We start from the raw sequence: 13,286 nt of genomic DNA, 5'->3' as shown, positions 1-13,286 counted from the left end.
TACAGGTTTCTGAATTCTTGCTGTACATCCTGCCCTCCCCAGGCTGTGGCTGAAACAATGAAGGACTCCCCTTCGCCGTTACTGAAGTGCACACAGAGCTGTGCTTGGTTTTTTTGAGTACTGTGGCAGGAACTGTGAGAAATTGTTAGAGCACGGGTGAAGAGGCTGCACTTACGATAATGGGGGCTCTCTTCTGATAACAATCAGTGGGAGGGAAGGGTAACTCAAGGGAATGTGTGTGCACTTTTTCAAAGATGGTAGATGAAGAAAATTGGTCTTCTTTTTCCTAGTTGTTCCTGTACCCCCCCAAAATACCCTTCCCATCTGTAATTGGATTGGCTTTGGAGAGCTCCCCAAACCAGGTTGCTTTCTGCATTCCTTTAAGCTTTTTTTTTTTTGTAAACTTCTATGATTTCCCCAAGAGAGTGAGAATATGTATTGCCTTCATGGGAACTGTTAAGCTTCAGTTCTTTTTAAGAGATGAAGGATGGTGGATAAAAACACTTCAAAACTGAGTGTTTACTAGGTATGAATTTACAGTTTGCTTTTAGAAAACAGTTTTTTCCCCAGTGGGTTTATTCATGAAGCCAGCCAATGCTAGCTGGTGTCTGTTGGAAATATACAGTGCAAGTGGTAACTAAAACTTTTGCTAGTGATATATGTCAGCCTCCACTGGTGAGATCTGCAACGCTGGCCTGGCTGTGTTAGTGTCTGACCACAGAGCTGCCTTGTTCCTTCACCAGTGGCATCCCTAGTGCGTCCTTGGCTCCGATGGTAGCCATTAATTTTTGCTATGTGTAGTCTGATACTGGTCCGGTGTAGAGTTTTGAGGGTGAAACAGCTGGATCAGTTTGTACATGCACTGCCAGTGTTAATCCCAGTGGGACTGGTCAGGTGGTAAGCAATTTAATCCAGACTAGCCCAGTAATAATCTCTTCCACAATGGGATTTTATCTGTTAAAGCTTTCTGTATGCAAGTTAGTCCCACAGAGGGTTAGTTCTTATTTAAGGAATAGTTTGCAGTGTTCATACCTATATATTGGGGACAAACCTGAGGCTGACATTCTGTTTCTGAAGGGCTTCGTAAAAGCAGTTTGATAAGGGCAGCTTTGGGTGAACTGCAGCTCAAGCTGCTTTCCAATGACTCTGTTAAACTGGGAGATAACTTTGTGTTACAAGGGAACAAAACCAGTGTAGCTGGAGTAAATGAATACTTCTCAGTTCTATGTTTATTAGGAAATCTGCCATGTTCCTTGACCTTATTCTTGCAAATGCTGATGCACTTTGAAGGAAATTTGTCTTTCAGAAATGACATTAAGGATGTTACTGGCTAGATTTTTTTTTAAAACAGTGCTAAATGGAAGGTGTTCTAAGTTGTTCTCAAAGAGTTTTATTAATGGTTTTGATCCTAGAAACGAATGATCCTGCTGTCCTTTGCAGGAGACTGGGGCAATAGCTGACTTCTGCTGATGTCAGTCATTTGGACCATACATCTTGCAGGGCATACGGTGAATAACAAAATAAACCTTATACTTCACCGTGCCTGAAATCCATATGACTTAGATTGATCCTTCAGTTCCTTCATGTAAAAGGGAGTCTAATACTTTGGAATGTGTCTTTTGGGCATTATGGCTTGATTAAGTCGTGAGGTGAGCAGCTGACACCCTTAGCCTGTAGTTCAAAAAACTGCCATACCATGAACATTGAAAGAGTTGTTTTAGTCGAAAGACTGAGTGGCATGAAGCTTTTTTACTGGGGATAGCAGTGTGTGAAGTACATAAACGAGAAAATGAGGACAGTGAAAGTGTCAGCTCTTCATTGAATTCAAGCGACTTAAGACTGATGGCATTTATTTCTGAATGCTTTTTCTGTTTTGGTGTTTTTTTCCTTCCGCTCAGCAGTGCAGAACACAGCATCTCTTGGCAATTGAATGAATTACCAGGGGAAAGCCTACTTTTGTTTTATTGTTGTGTTTGAGTATGAAAAGATAAATTCATAGCTTTAATTACACTGTAGCGTCTGAGGGATTGTTTGCAGCCAAAAGAAACTCTCAGCAAAGTGTTGTTAATTGCTCTTCAGAATATTTGTCATCTACAGAACTTGCTAGGACTTAAAAATGATGGTGGATATGATTTGTGCTTTCTTCTCGTGAGTGTAATTCTGAAGGAGCCTAAGCTACGAATTGTTGCTGCTGTTGTCCTCTGGTGCTAGTACTTGCACGTGTTTTTGACAAACTGTTTTGAATCGCTTACGAGATGAAAACTTATTTTTATCCAGCTGGTTCTAGGACTTGGGCATGTGGAAAACTAGACATTTTGCATGAACACTGGTGTATGTGTGGTGCAGGCAAGTGTGCCTGGTTGTGGAGACAACTGGCAGTAATAAGATAGGAAAATGGTAAAGCCTACGGTTTAACTCTAACATAAAACCATGACGTATGAAATCGAGGGGGTTCTCAACCTTAGGTGCTCTGGATCGATACTGATAGAATAAACAGTTGCTGAAAGGTCAGTTCTACTCCTTTTTTTATCCTGATGCTTATCTGGTTATGCAGCAGTTCCAGGAATGTTACTGTTGGGAGAGGGCCTTGCTTTGCCTCCACATTAGCCCCCTGAAAGAGCTTGTGCCTGTTGGGCTCGAGAGAAACAGCGGTTTGTGGGAGGAGCAAAGAGTGTCCTCTTAGGTGCCACCAACTCTGATGTGAACTTAAACTGCGTGGGGCATTGAGCTACTCAGATGGGGCAGCTGTTACCCGGTTTGTCACCAGGATATGGTGGGTGTTCCTGTGAGGGCAGGGAATGAGAGTTTTGAGGATTTTTAAAAAAATAATCTTAATGGATGATGAAGGAATGTTTTATCATGATGGGACCTAATATGTACATAAGCCTGCAGTATGGTGACTTGCTTTAGGTGGAGGAGTTCTCAGGCAGTCTTAACCAAATTGTGGTTAAAGCAGGTCTGACTGTGTCTGTTCTGTAGTTCCTTTTATTTCAGGTAAGTGGTATGACTGAATTAATGTGTTTTTTATGTTTGTTACTTAAAGAAACGATTTGTTTCTCATGGAATTCCCTTGGCTGCTATTTCAAAGCTTTAGACGTGAGGTGGTGTGTTGTTTTCCAAATTTCGAGGACTGGTTGTTGAAAACTAGCAATTGGCCAAACATTAGGAATGTAAATGAACTTTTTTTTAAGAATGGACTGTCTTTGTCATTTGTGTAAGAACAGGCTAAGTAGTAATCTTGGGCTTATGACTCTAGGGCCATAATTATATGTCGATCAAAGGTTGAATTTCTGATGTAATGGAGTTAGTGTCCCATAACTAATGTTCAGAATATGCTGTGCCTGACAGTGAAGAAAGTGTCAGTCTCCGTAGCTGGAAAGGCAGTGGAGAGCTGTGGTAAAACGACTTCTGGTAATAGTATGAAACTGTATAACACAGAAAACAGATCAGCACCAAGTGAAGTACTGAAAAGAGTAAACTGTGAATCTTCTTTCACACTTTTAAATCTGGAGTTTGCTAACATCACATTTCTGCCAAGAAGACTGGGGGGCAGAAGGTTCCCAGTGCAGGATAAATGGCAGGCAAAGGTAAGAGAATAAAGCTTGGTGAACGTTTCAGTTTTAAGTTTTTTTTTTTTAATTGGCATTCTAAACCTTTATCCTTGGTACAGTGCTTCTGTCATGCCACAGCCTACTTTAAGAATAAGCGTAATCTTCCTTGTTTGTGTTTTCACTTACCTAGCACGTTGACAAAGACATCTTCTGATACCTAAACGATAAAAAATTAAGACTTACTGTAGAAAGAGCTTCCATTTAAAGCTCCTGTGTCTTCATATGCCCAAGCATCTTGTTGGAATAGCTCATTAATGACAAATTCCATAGGACTTCTGAAAGCGTATGAGCAAATCATCAAAGTCTCTGAACATCCTGAATGTTTTTCATGTGTTCTTGGTCAGGAGTACTGTTATGGAAAGAAACATGGCATAGCAGTATAGTTCAGTCCTGCCATCTAGTTGGTCACTATCATGGGTAACCATATTAAAGTCATCTTCTGGAGCAGATTTCTGGATCGGTGTGCGTTTACTGCACTATGCTTTAGTGGGTCTTGCTACTGATGAAATGAAATAGAGATTACCAATGTTTGACTAAATCCTCTGTGGGAAGTGTGGCAGAATAGACTTCAGCTACTCTTCTGCTGAGTTTAAGATAAGGAAGTATATTTGCTGCAATTCATATACAATATGAAGAGCCAGTGTAATAAGTATCTCTTTTTAGAACAAATTAATCAGAATTTGTGGAATTCAGATCCTGTTTCCAGACTCATGGGAAGGGATCTCAACTTTCATTGGGAGAATAAATGTTTAGCTTTAGATTGGAAAGACAAAAAACTGAGACTGTCAAGTCAGCTTATGAGATAATCCTAAATTTTTTCTGGTAATCATATTTCCTCCCACTTATGACTATTTTGAGGCTCTCAGTTACTGGAATAGTTTCAAACATTCTTCATTTCTGACACCACTAGAATTATAGTGAGAGCTGAATCTCGGGCTATAAGGTTATAGAGAAGTCAGTTGCTAACTCTTGGCCGTGCTACTTTTATCCCTTTTCCTTCTGCCAGCTGCAATGCTTGTTGGATCCTTTAATGAGCCATTTCACCCTTTAATCTACCATAAACTGATTTGAACTAAAAACTGTTCTGTTTCCTTAGCACTGGAACAAGATTTGTCCAGTGAACAGAGATGCCAGGCTGAAGGTGGTGTGATATGAGTAGTTAGTAGTTAAATAGGCTTAGACTGCCACAGAACTGTAGCCTTAGGCAGTGGAGAGCTATTGTCTCCACCTTCAGGCTTGTCTTGTCTTCATGCTTCTCTTGATGTGTGAAAACTCTGCCATGGACTGCTAGCAGAATGAGTCCAACAAGTTATTTTTGGGGTTGGGGGTGGCTCATGTAGCTTAATACGGCCATTTACCACACATGGAAGTGGGAGGGGTTTTTTTTATAAGCTCTGATATTTATTTGAGTCCTCCGAGTCCTTCTGCCTCAGCTGGTGGAGGATAACCAGTGTCCCTTCTTCCCTGCCATTCAAAGGGAAGAGTTAGGGAGTTAGAGCAGCACTCTGAAAAGTCCAGTAAGGTGTGGACATTGCTGTAACCAGGTGAGAAAAGAGAAGTGAGCAGGGCCTTCCCCTCTTTATAGCAGCAGGCTACTACGCTTAAATCTAGGTTGTATCAAAATATGCAAAACTTGAGACAGAGGCCTGAAAATTGCATTCATCTGATGCTCAACTTACACCACCAGTATTTTGCCATTTCCCATTCTGCTTCCTCAGCTGCAATGTGCAAATCATTGTGTGACATTATGAGGATTCTGTAAACTGTTCACTGATGTGAAGCACTTAGTTTGAATGTGGAAGACACATCATGTTTTTAAGCTCTGAGTATAGAAAAAAAAAAAAGGCACAAAAACCTTCTGAATCGTACTAGTTTGTGATCCCTGGGGTTTTTAAATGTCACTTTGAAGTCACAGATAGTGCCTGATCCTTCCTGCTTTCTGAAATTTGATGTCTTTGAACACAATGACATCAATTTAAGACTTGGTTACTTGAGGAGAAGTAATGCGGCAGCTGGTTTTTCAGTAGTTGTGGCTTAGGTTTTTGTTTTTAAACTCTGTACTCAAGCCAGCCAAGCTTAGCATTTGGTCACATTTAAGCTGCTGTACCTCAGGACAGCTGTAGGTTAGGGAAGGCCCCCTTAGAAGCAGTGGCATGAAGAGGTGTTGAAGGTGACTGGATAATCCAGCTGAACATTAGCATTTAGTGAGGCTCTGAGGAGCTAAGCCTTAGGTATAAGAACAGATAAATCTTACGCGCAAGGTACTAACGCATCTTGTCTTCTGTGGCTGGCACTGCTACAGCTGCTTTTGGCATTCAGAAAGGGATGCTAGCACACTGGAGAAAGGGCACGGTCTGAAGGTAAGTTAAAAAGCGCACTTTCAGTCCTAAAAATGAATGCAGGCACTGCATTTGTTTAACTTCTTGAAAGGACATATTTATCAAATCAGATCTTAATCAGAATTTATTGATACTGGTTCTTAGCTTACAGGGTCTAGCCTGCAAAGCATTAAGAAAGTCTAGGTGACTGCCACAGTAGAAAGTTGTCTTTCCTATGTGCGTAACTGCCCATTTTGCAGTGGATGCAGTGATGCTTCTCTTACTGTCGGTCTTTAAAACAAGACTGGGTAACCACTATGTAGATTTGAATTTCTCTTTGTGTTTCTGTTTTTAACAGCGGGTAAATGGGTCAGTCTCAGTGACCACCGCCATCTCCTCCAGCCCATGTATGTGGGCACGCTGCAGCTCCACAAGCAGGAAATAAGCTTTTTTAGTTCTAGCCCAGGAAAACTGTCTTGAAAGTACAAAAATCTTGCAAATATTTGTATTAGGCTAAGCAAACTGGTCTTCATCTTGACATAAGATGCGATTTGATTGTTAATCTCTTTACGTTTGGATATTAACAGCTATAGAATTAGACACTGTATGTTAAATTGAGACTTTATGGGAATTGTTTTGAATAACAGTTAGTAGTGATATGAAAAACATATTAAGACGAAAGATTTTCCTCATTTGAGAAACTTTTTCTGCTAATATTGCCTTAACCTTCTAAAAATATAAAATTCATTACAAGTATGAAAAAATGTGAACTGTTATAGATGGCTTTACTTGCTTGAAATGTCTGGGGTTTTTTTTAGGGAAGTTACTTGCCAAATTTTATTTCCAATTATAAAAACATACATTCTATCCCAGGACATTTCAACGGAGTATTTCCCAGGGGCACTACAGAAGGGACTTTTATCAGAAGGGTTTGCAAAGCATGCAAAAAAGAACTGTACTAGAAACTTTCCAGCATGTTCCTGAAGATTATGTTCTTGCATTGCTGTTGTGTGGAAACACACACAAAGAGTTTGAATTTCTATAGTGAGGTAGAGTGGGAAGACGGCAGATTGCAAATGCATAAGAAAGATTTTTTTTTTTTTTAAATTTTCTAGTCTATCTTCTGCTTTTATTTCAGTGTCTTTATATGGTTGACTTCTAGGAATTATGTCTAGAAAACCATTTTTTCTTTACTGATGCACAATTTTTTATTCTCATGTCTGATGTCAGTAATGTTGGTCAGATAAGGGTCTGTAATTGCCTCATTATTGAGACATTTAACTAATGCTGTCTGGCCGTAGGAATGTACTGGTCTAGCTCTGTTGTATGGTTGGGTTTTGCCCTTTGGGCTTGTGTGAATGTGAATTAGTGATGATTGGAGGCTCTGGGCGGTGATGAGGCAGGGTAGCAATAATGCAGCCTCGCACTAATGTATTAGCTGGAAGTTATAATGCAAAAGGTGTGCTAGTCTGTCGTGTGCAGATTAATTTTGCTTAAATGAGTTGTTGGTTTATGATAGGAAATGTATCTGTCATAGATCCAGTTTGGGGACTCGCAAGTGTCCATGGCTCTGAACTTGGTAGCATCTCACCACTGTGAATGTATTTCTAAACCATTGTAATTAAAAATACACGTTTGAGCAATTAGAGATTTCTGCAGACCAGATAAATGAGTTTCCTGGCATTTGCTATGACTTTCTACTGCTAAATAACTTAGTTTTTAAAAGATAGATAAATAAATGCAAAGTAATCACCCAAAGAAGCTAGACAGTACATCAACAAATGCTGACAAATAATTAAAATGGTGATTGATATTTGAAGCAATAGACAAATGCCAAATCAGTGAAATAGTTGACAAATCAATTGCTTTTTGGATGTTGGATGTATGGGAGGGGTTGCAGGTGTTTTCTGTTAAATAGTGTAGGCTTTTTCAGAGGAGCCTTTCTTAAATGAAGAGGGAGTGCTGGTGACTGAAAAGCCCCTGAGCTAACTTCTTAGCTTAAGTGTCGTGATGGATCTTCAGGTAATACCTGTACTTGCTTCTAACAGGCTGCAAGAGATAACCAAGGAAGGTGAATCTTCTGAATTTTCAACACTGTGCCTGCACTTCTGCTGTAAACTGTTCAGGCTCCACAAATTAGAAAAGATATTGTATTGCCTAAACTCTTGTTTTCCATCAGTTTCCTTTATCTGTTTATGATCAAGGCAGTGAACTTCAGATTATGAGGTTATACCGAGGCGAAATCCATGTTGTAGCCCTTTTGAAACTACAAGTATTTTTCCATTTTCCTACCATTTAATGCTGTACAAACTGAGGCATTACTGACATGTCGTCAAGGATCATGCAGACTTTAGTTCTTATTTCTCTTTGCAGTAAGAATTGCAAATGTGTAGTCAAGTCGGATTCTCACAACTACTGCTTAAATGTCTGAAACCAAGCAATGACCAACAGCTGAGATGCCCAAAGCAAAAGGGTTAAGATTGGTAGCCTTTTAAAGACCGTTTCTGAAGTTGAATTGTATTCTTAGCTCTTGGAGGTTTCCTATATGACCTTCTTTAAACCAGCCAGGCCTCTTTACCCATATATAGGGGTATTGGGATAATATTTATGCTTTAGCGCAGAGGAACCTTATTTACTTAACAAATATATATAGAAATGAAATCATGAAAAGGAAATGTAAAAACAGTATAAATCTTTGCTGTTTTCTAAATACAGTAAATACTCAAACCTGAATGCCAAACATCTTTCAGAACATTTATAACTAAGCCTGAATCGGGAATCCTTTCAAATATAAGTGCTTGAGTCTATTACATGTAAGACCTTCCATCCTTGTGTCTGTTCAATCTTCAGCCTAGTTGAAAAGATGTATGTTCTCTTTTAGAACTATATTGTGTACATAGACCAACTCTATTTTGCTGCACTTGTGCACGTGTCCTGTCTGAAGTTCCTTGTTTCCAGCATCTGAGGAGCAGCTGTGAAGGCAGAAAGCTGGAAGAGCAGATGACTCTAGGCCTTAGCCACACTTTGCCCGGTTCTTCTTCCCTGCTTGGCTCTAAGCTCTAGGCAGTGATGCTCTGCTCGTGGTCACTATTTTCCCCTGCCTTCTGTTGGCTTCTTGCTTGTGTTGCGGCAGGACAGGCAGAGAGAAGAGATTGTGGCATCAGTAAGACAGACAGTGGGAGGAAGTTAGGTGCTGTTCTCACAGTGATGTGTTCAGGCTACTGGAAGTGGCTGAGAGATCAGATGGAATATTGCAAATGTTTACCTGCTGTTTTGAGCACTCGCCCTATGATATTCAGCTGTTCAGCTGGTGTGCCTTCTTTCTTTTCAATCCTACATCAGCTGCCGAGTTAGGTATATTCATTATGTACTATGCACAGGTGTACCTGCTCTCTGCTGCCTCTTGCCATACCTCCCACGTCTCTGGATGTCTGAGTTATTGCTGAGAGAGCACTTGGACTACCTCAGAAAGCTTGTGCCATTGTTAATTTTTCACTTATTTTCCACTCATGAGACTAAATACTGTAATTTCCTGTTGTCTTTGGAGGATGAAGGTAGGTGAAGCTTTATTCTAACTTGCCTGAATTCTGCAGTTCATATAAATTAATTCTTTTAAGGCCCCTTGAAACTTTGTGGGTACTCGTATGATTTTAAAACTTTGTGTGCTTTCTGTTTTGATGGCGAGAGGGGAATCCTGGTGAAGATACCAGATCATACAGTTCCTGTTTTCTTCCAATTTCCCTGCAGTTTTGTATTCATGGGTTTGGGTGTAGTCCTTCCCTGTAGTATTTATCTTTACGCATTTCATCAGCGGCTTCACACAACTTTAAAATCTTGTTAGCAGTGGTCAAAGAAGCTGTCGGCTTCTCCAGGAGATGGGGTACTTCAGCCCGATGATGCTGTCACTTCTGTTTCTTTTCTTTTTGTGAATCCAGACAAGGATTTGTAAGCAGTGTCTGCTGATGCCTTGATATTTGCTTGAACCTGGTGTCTGTTATTCCGTGCTTCTTTTCCTTGTTTTTTCCATTGGTCTCTTTCTGAGATCTGTACAATTTTTATCCTGTGATGCCAATGATACCATGTGTGTGAAACAATCCTGAATGAAAGACTATTGGAAGAGCATTTCCTATATATTTTAGTCTACAACCAGAAAGCTTTAAGAACAGATTAGAAACAGTCCAATCCAGACCTTCACTATTCTTACTATTAGAAAGAATTTGCTAATATCTGTTCTGTTGATATTTTTTTTTTTTTTTTTTTGTTAAGAGAAAGAAATAACAGATCATTGTGAATAGTTGAGTCCCTGATATTTTGCACAACTAAGGCTATCTCAAAATCGTGATTTCTTCTAAATGGCAAGATTTGGTTTGCTCGAACTCACTTGTTTTACTTTGGAATAGTGCAAGGCAACAGCAAGTGAATAAGAGCAAAAACGTATGGAAGCTGGCACGTCATATTTTTTTTCTAAAGACATGTCTTTTCTGAAACAGGCAGAATTAGTTGCCTGTTTTGTGTGAGAATCACTGACTCTTCCCACACTTCATTTCCTCTAACCTTTGTCCCTGTACCCATATCAGTGTAGTTAAAATATCCAGTTCTATGCTGTCCGTGGCTCTTGAGGTCAGAGTGGATGCTTTTGTGTTGGGTCATGAAGCCTGTGGTGAGTCATTCTTTCAAGTGTATACTCAATCCCTTTTTCAGTATATTCTCACATCCAAAATATTCACCCCTAGATTCTGTAAAATGGTCAGTGAAGAGTTGTTTTGGAGGGTATGTGCCTGAGAAATTCCAGTCTGTTGTTCCTCTGTGGCAGCAGCCAGTTTCTTCTCCCAGAACTGGACTGAGCTAGGAGTATATACTGTGCTTCCCTGACAACTTCTATGATGAGTAAGGCTTTGAGACAGAGTGAAAGTGCTCAAGTAGGTTTAAAACAACTTTTCAGTCTCAGCAGGTATATCTGCTCTGCAATTATTTAATTTTCAAATATGTAATTTTTCATTTCACTGGCCTTTCATAATCAGGATTCCTTGACATTCAGAGTTATCTATAGTGCAGAATACTTGGTTGGTATTTTAAATCAAAGTAGTCCTCAAGCATTAATTAATACTGTTTCTTGTTTCACTTGTGTGATGCCGGTAAATGTTAGAGCTGGGCAAACACCATGTTCATTTACATTTTTTAATAAACTGCTTTGCTTGTGGCGCTTTTATGTTTGCATTCCCCAAACAGTGAAATGATTGAATCTTACTAGCATGCATGATCAGAGAAACTGAACTTTTGAAGGAAAATAGCCATTTACTTGCTGATGGGGAACTCAGCAGGATCTGGTAAAGTCTTGGATGAGGTGTAATCACTGTGGTTTTAGGGAAGTGTCTGTGCTCAAGGCATGGTTTGTGTGTCCGTTACATAGTTGATGCTTGTGGGGTTTTGTGGGGTTTTCCTTTTGCCTTGTTAATGTAAAAGCAGCTAATGGAAAACTTTGTCCTGTGAATTATGAGGTCCTGAGATTGGAGAGAAATGTTCAAGTGGCAGAGCAGGTGAAGAGGTAGACTCAGAAGAGTTATTTGTGGATAAGCTACAAAAGCCAGGGCCATCCCTGGTAGTCAAATACTGGGCTTAACTGTGTTAGACTGATTAAGTAAAACAAAAAATTCTCAACGTTTATTTTGATACTTATTTTTTGTTGTCTGGATGGTTTAAATTTTCTGATGTGAGATCTGTATCGTGAGGTTTGAATTGATTTTGCTGAGTTGTATGTGTTAGTGGTATTTTTTTAAGTGGCAACTGAAACTGTCGTTATAAAGATAATTCAGAGTAAAATGAACTCTCCTAATCCATTGATGCTTAATACCTGCAATGAAGGGCTGGATGACAAAGCCTTCCTTCTGCATACATGTACCACAGCTACTGATTTTAGCTATCTTATGGTGGATAGCACAGCTGATTGTATAGTTATACTATCGTAGGGTTTTGTTTTCCCCCTGAGTGATCTAAAAGAATTGTTTATTGCTGATACGAAATTTCTTGCACATGTTTGAAGGGAGAGGGGAATTAAACATGGAGCTGTTCTTGTTGTTTGCAGACTTGAGTATAGCTCTTTGCTTTGTGAATAAGGGCTTACATTCCAGAAAACAGGAGGATTTTATATATTAGATGTATTGTATATGCTCCATCCTAGTGTATTTATATAAGTAAGAGTAAAATACAGAATTGAACACTTGTGGTTCTTAAAAATATGTTTTTGCAGATGTTTGGCAGCTGTTATGAAGGTTTGAGTACTGTAGCGTTTGCCACAAAGATACAAATAAACTAAACCTAAAACTAAGCTTTACATCTTTCCCTTCTTTCTTGAAGCTGCTTGGAAATAGAGTGGAACTGTGGATTTTTTTTCCTGCAAGTCTTTATTTAGGTCTCTGGTGTTTCTTTCTTCTTACTGTCAAGAAGTAACAATAAAAGCAGTTGGCTGTTCTCTGGTTCATACTTTCTGGTCTGACAGAAAAAACCTCATCCCATTAGGTTTGGCTTGCAATTTTCCTGAAGTCACAAAGACTTTGTCAAATGAGTTGCCTGTAGGGAAAAAGTCAGATCTGATTTTTGCAGTCAAGGATGTTGGATAATACGCTTCTGCTCCAGCTCGATGGAAGAAAATGCTGCTGTCAAGAGAATCTGAACTTCCTCTGGCAGCTCCAAAAGCCTGGTGGTTTTAATTGGAAATGTACTTGCTTCAGTTTTCTCTCTGATATTCTGGCTGAATGTGGACGAACAGAGGAAGCGATGATCCTATAAGTTTTTCTCTCAATAAATCATCTGAGTTTAAATCATTTATGTTACAAAGTGCTTGGATTCTGATGCTTAGATAAGGAATACTGTGGTTACTCTGTGACATAGCAGAAGTTTTTTATTTTTTTTTTAATCAGTTATTCTCTGAGTGATAAGGTTTGGAACTGTTTGTTCTGGCAAAGAAGGATGAGAGACTTCAGGAATAGGAAGTATGAGAGAAAAATCCTCCACTCAGCAATAATGTTTCTAAAACTAGACAAGGGTGGCAGTGAGGTAATTGGAATTCCTGCAGTGTTTTATAATCAGGCTGCAAGTTGGGTTTCTGATGCTGAGTTTGTATACAAGTGTTCAACGGTAATACATACGTATTTATAACCTTCTTTTAATTGGATGACTAAATAGTTTAGTAATTCTTGATTGTTTTTATTTCTTTTTGCTTAAAATCACCTGATACAATGTAGTCAATATTACTAAGGACTTTTCCAGTGTTCAGGTCCATCTTAAGATGGCCTCGGAGTGAGTAAGAACTAAGTGTTTGACAGTGCTTGCGTGACCAGACCTGTGCAGACCCTGTAGA

The 13,286-nt window shown here is 39.4% G+C and overlaps 1 protein-coding gene across 1 annotated transcript in view; it reads left to right on the top strand.

The window, feature by feature from the left end:
* Window positions 1–13,286, top strand: part of HMG20A (high mobility group 20A) — a 37,758-nt gene that overhangs the window by 2,659 nt on the left and 21,813 nt on the right. The window lies entirely within an intron of this gene.

The sequence above is a fragment of the Cuculus canorus genome, chromosome 12, assembly GCF_017976375.1.
Source record: "Cuculus canorus isolate bCucCan1 chromosome 12, bCucCan1.pri, whole genome shotgun sequence".
Lineage (NCBI taxonomy): Eukaryota > Metazoa > Chordata > Aves > Cuculiformes > Cuculidae > Cuculus > Cuculus canorus.
This window is presented reverse-complemented; position numbering and strand designations above follow the sequence as displayed.